Source organism: Aegilops tauschii, chromosome 2 (genome assembly GCF_002575655.3).
Source record: "Aegilops tauschii subsp. strangulata cultivar AL8/78 chromosome 2, Aet v6.0, whole genome shotgun sequence".
Classification (NCBI taxonomy): Eukaryota; Viridiplantae; Streptophyta; class Magnoliopsida; order Poales; family Poaceae; genus Aegilops; species Aegilops tauschii.
In genome coordinates, this window is record NC_053036.3 from 210,162,103 (window position 1) to 210,168,102 (window position 6,000).

A 6,000-nucleotide genomic window follows, 5' to 3' on the forward strand; every position below is an offset into this window, starting at 1 on the left:
CTGCCCGCCGGTGGGCCGGCTACGTAAGCCGGCAGATTGACGTAGTTGCCCTGCGGGGCGATGTTCCTGACGTAGAAGTACGACTTTTGCCATAACTTCACCGACTGGATCAGCGTGATGACGGGGAAGGGGTTGTCGGCAGCCACCCTCCGCATCGCGATGAAGGCGCCAGTCTGAGCCGGCACGCCCTGCGAGCGCGTGCCCAGCTTGGACTGGAAGAACTCCCCCCAGAGCTCGAGGGTGGGGAGGACGCCGAGGTAGCCTTCGCACAGGGTGACGAAGGCAGACAGCAACACCACCGCGTTCGGGGTGAGGTGGTGCGGCTGGAGCTGGTAGAACTCGAGCCAAGAGCGGAAGAAGGCGCTCACGGGCAGGCCGATGCCGCGCAAGAAATGCGAGCGGAAGACCACCCGCTCGCCCTCCCACGGCTCCGGCGTAAGCTCCTTCGCCGGCGCGAGACGGACCTCCACCTTGTCCGCGTCGGGCAGCCGCCGCGTCTTGCGGAGGAATTCGACGTGATCCTCGTGGACGTTGGAGCCGTCCCAATCCCCGCCGAACTGCTCCGTGGCGGGAGTCATGGTGAAAACGAGCGCGGCGGTGGAGGAACGAGTGGTCGAAGAGCGCGGCGGCGAGGCGCTGTTGCAAGAAACGGCAGGAGGAAGAAGATGGTGGAGAAAGGAGGAGCGTGCGAGAGCCTGCCAACTCCCAGAAGGCGACCCAGCCTCAGTAACCTCCCCCCAAGACAACCACGGGATGGCCGACTCTAGAAAGCCGGTCGTAAAGGATGCCGACTCCCCAGAGCCGGCCATGAAGAACGCCGGCTCCCCAGAGTCGGCCACGAAGAGCGCCGACTCCAAGGAGCCGGCCGAGACCGCAACCACCAAAGCTACACCCACATAACGGTGACAAGATGGGGTGTGGCCACAGTGTGGCCCACTACCCCCGAAGCCCGAGGCAGGCATGGCCACAGGGCGCCGTACGGGACGGCCATCTCCCGTCCGGCTCGGCACTGTAGCCATGCTGGCCTCAACGTCACCCACGGCAGACGCCAGTACGGCCCGCGGGCGGCGGGCCCCTTTAGCCAGAGAGAGGCACGAAGGCGGCCCGGCCTCCCCCAGTCGGCCAAGGGCGTAGCCGGCCCCCAGAAGCCGGCTACCCCCTCCCTCGAAGCGTGCGCCACATTAAGGAGACAAGACGAGGTAAGGCTACAGTGAGAGCCCTCGAGGCGGCACACTGTAGCCACGCTTACCTCGACGAAGCCCTCGTCATCAGGGGCGAGGCTACAGTAAGCAGCCGCCGACAAGACCCTAGGCGGTAGGGCCGGCCTGTCGACCAAGAGGCCGGCAGCCGGCGGGACCCACCAGTCGGCGGGCCCCAACGGCCGGCGGAGAAGCCGGCGAGCGTAGACACTGGCGGCTGGGACCAGTGCCCAGCCGGATTACAATTGTACCCCCGGGGGGTAGGCCTATATAAACCCCCCGGAGCACCCATGCAAAGCGTTGGCTTCTTAGCATCACACACATACCATAGATAGAGGGAAGCAAGAGCTAGCCTTGCTCTTCTTCTCCCTTGAACCCAACAGCTCTAGGAGCAATTGTAGCTACTCTTACTGATCTAGTGATCATGCGGAGACCCCGCAGAGCAGGACTAGGGGTGTTATCTCCTCGGAGAGCCCCGAACCTGGGTAAGATCCGCCGGCGTGCATGTCTTCGCCTCATCCCGTTTCCAGGCACCGGTGACGTCTTACTGGCACCCACTATGATAAGCCACCCGTTGGCATATGTCGCACCTACCACCCGACATTTTGAGAGGTACACACTTTAACCGTTAATTTATTAGAATACTCTATGTGCCCCACTTATATCTTTTGAGCCAGGTAGTTGCTCTAGTGCTTCTCTTATATCTTTTAGAGCACGACGGTGGTTATATTTTAAAGAAATTGATGAACTCTCATGCTTCACTTATATTATTTTGAGAGTCTTATAAATAGTATGACAATTTGCTTAGGTTATGAATTTAGTCCTAATATGATGGGTATTCAAGAGGGATATAATAAAACTTTCATGAAGATCATTGAATATATGAGAAGTTTGATTCCTTGCATTTGTTTTGAGATATAAAGATGATAATATTAGAGTCATGCTAGTGAGTAATTGTGGTTTAAGTAAGAATATTTGTGTTAAGGTTTGTGATTCCCGAAGCATGCACATATGGTCTCTCGTTATGCTATGGAATTGGAGCATGATTTATTATTGATTGTCTTCCTTTGCGTGGAGGTCGGGGGCGCGCGATGGTTAACTCCTACCAACCTTCCCCCTAGGAGCATGCGTAGTAGTACTTTGCTTCAAAGGCTAATAAAACTTTTGCAATAAGTATGTGAGTTCTTTATGACTAATGTTGAGTCCATGGGTTATACGCACTCTCAGCTTTCTGCATTTTGCTAGCCTCTTCGGTGCCGTGCATTGCCCTTTATCTCCTTGAGTTGTGGCGCAAACTTCACCGGTGCATCCGAACCCCGTGATATGATACGCTCTTTCACAGATGAGCCACCTTATACCTTCCGCAAAACAGCCACCATACATACCTATTATGAAATTTCCATAGCCATTCCGTGATAAATTGCCATGCAACTTCCACCATTTCGTTTTATTATGACACACATCAGTGTTACATTGCTTTGCATGATCATATGTTGACATAGTATTTGTGGCTTGGCCATTGTTCATATTTTTTTTATACATGTCACACTAGATCATTGCACATCCCGGTACACCGCCGAAGGCATTCATATAGAGTCATATTTTTGTTCTAGTATCGAGTTGTAATTCTTGAATTGTAAGTAAATAAAAGTGTGATGATCATCAATATTAGAGCATTGTCCCATGTGAGGAAAGGATGATGGAGACTATGATTCCCCCACAAGTCGGGATGAGGCTCCATACTAAAATAAAAAAAGGCCAAAAAGAGCCCAAGAAAAAAGAGGCTGAAGTGCCCAACAAAAAAGAGAAAGAGAGAAAAAAAGAAAATAAATGAGAGAAAAAGAGAGAAGGGACAATGTTAGTATCCTTTTCCACACTTGTGCTTCAAAGTAGCACCACGTTCTTCATGATAGGGAGTCTCCTATTTTGTCACTTTCATATATTACTAGTGGGAATTTTTCATTATAGAACTTGGCTTGTATATTCCAATGATGGGCTTCCTCAAATGCTCTAGGTCTTCATGAGCAAGCAAGTTGGATGCACACCCACTTAGTTTTCTTTTGAGCTTTCATACACTTATAGCTCTAGTGCATCCGTTGCATGGAAATCCCTACTCCTTGCATTGATATCAATTGATGGGCATCTCCATAACCCATTAATTAGCCTTGTCAATGTGAGACTTTCCCCTTTTTTGTCTTCTCCACACAACCTCCAACATCATATTCTATTCCACCCGTACTTCTATATCCATGGCTCACGCTCATGTATTGCGTGAGAGTTGAAAAAGCTGAAGCGCGTTAAAAAGTATGAACCAATTGCTTGGCTGGCACCGGGGTTGTGCATGATAAATACTTTGTGTTAAGAAGATGGAGCATGGCAAGACTATATGATTTTGTAGGGATAACTTTATTTAGCCATGATATTTTGAAGAGACATGATTGCTTTTTCGTATGCTTGAAGTATTATTGTTTTTATGTTAATATTTAAAAAATTGAATCTTACGGATCTGAATATTAATGCCACATAAAGAAAGATTACATGATAAACATGTTAGGTAGCATTCCACATCAATTTTTTTGTTTTTATCATTTACCTACTCGAGGATGAGCAGGACGGAAAGAAACTTTTTATGCTATTTTATATCATATTTTGGGACTAACCTATTAACCTAGTGTCTAGTGCCAGTTGCTGTTTTTTCCTTAGTTTTGTCTTTACAGAAAATCAATACCAAACGGAACGAAACTTTTTGACGATTTTTCTTGGACCACAAGACACCCTGGAAGCTTCAGGAGGAGGCCAGAAGAGCCACGAGGTGGCCACAAGCTGATGATGTTTGCTAGGACTACGTCAGTATTTCCCCCAAGAGGAGAGGATGATGTAGCACAACAACGGTAGGTATTTCCCTCAGTAATGAAACCAAGGTATCGAACCAGTAGGAGAACCAAGCAACAAAACGTAAAAAGCTGCTGCACACAAATAACAGCCACTCGCAACCCGATGTGTTAAAGGGGTTGTCAATCCCTTTCGGGTAACGGCGCCAGAAATGGCTAGGGGACGGGAGAAAATTGTGATAGATTGAAATAATAGATCGCAAATAAAATAAAGTGCATCAAGGTATTTTTGTATTTTTTGGTTTAATAGATATGAATAAAAACGCAAAGGAAAAGTAGATCGCAAGGCAAATATATGACGAAAAAGACCCGGGGCCGTAGGTTTCACTAGTGGCTTCTCTCGAGAAAAACAGCAAACGGTGGGTAAACAAATTACTGTTGGGCAATTGATAGAACTTCAAATAATCATGACGATATCGAGGCAATGATCATTACATAGGCATCACGTCCAAGATTAGTAGACCGACTCCTGCCTGCATCTACTACTATTACTCCACACATCGACCGCTATTCAGCATGCATCTAGTGTATTAAGTTCATGGAGAAACGGAGTAATGAAATAAGAACGATGACATGATGTAGACAAGATCCATCTATCTATTACGGCAAGATATTAGATCTCATCTTTTTATCCTTAGTAGCAATGATACATATGTGTCGGTTCCCCTTCTATCACTGGGATCAAGCACCGTAAGATCGAACCCACTACCGGGCACCTCTTCCCATTGCAAGATAAATAGATCAAGTTGGCCTAACAAAACCCAAATATCGGAGAAGAAATACGAGGCTATAAGAGATCAAAGAAACTCAAATATTCATGGATATAAAAAGATATAACTGATCATAAACTCAAAGTTCATCAGATCCCAACAAACACACCGCAAAAAGAGTTACATCATATGGATCTCCAAGAGACCATTGTATTGAGAATTCAGCGAGAGAGAAAGCCATCTAGCTACTAACTACGGACCCGAAGGTCTATAAAGAACTACTCACGCATCATCGGAGAGGCACCAATGGAAGTGGTGAACCCCTCCGTGATGGTGTCTAGATTGGATCTGGTAGTTCTGGACTCTGTGGCGGCTGGATGAATATTTCGTCGACGCTTTTGGGTTCTAGAATTTTTGGGGTATTTATAGAGCAAAGAGGCAGTCCGGGGGGTGCCCGAGGTGGGCACAACCCACCAGGGCGCGCCTGGGCCTCCTGGCGCGCCCTGGTGGGTTGTCCCCTCCTCGGGACTCCCCCAGGTGCCACCAGGGCCCATTTTCTTCCTTCTGGCCCATAAAAAAATCTCCAAAAAGTTTCGGGGCATTTGGACTCCGTTTGATATTGATTTCCTGCGATGTAAAAAACATGCAGAAAACAACAACTGGCACTTGGCACTATGCCAATAGGTTAGTACCAAAAAATGATATAAAATGACTATAAAATGATTATAAAACATCCAAGATTGATAATAAAACAGCATGGAACAATCAAAAATTATAGATACGTTGGAGACGTATCACAAGCTCACAGGGCGCACCCTCCAAGATTGTGGGCCCTCCCGTGGCACTTCCAACCCTAAATTTTCTTCTACAAATACCCAAATATTCCCCGTAGACCAAAGGGCACACCAAAAATACTTTTCTGCTGCCACAAGTTTCTGTCTTTGTGAGATCCCATTCGGGGACCTTTTCCGGTACTCTGTTGGAGGGGGATTCGATCACGGAGAGCTTCTACATCAACCTTGCTACCCTTCCGATGATATGTGAGTAGTTTACCACAGACCTATGGGTCCATAGCTAGTAGCTAGATGGCTTCTTCTCTCTCTTTGATCTTCAATACAATATTCTCCTCGATGCTCTTTGAGATCTATTCGATGTAATCTTCTTTTGTGGTGCGTTTGTTGAGATCCGATGAATTGTGGG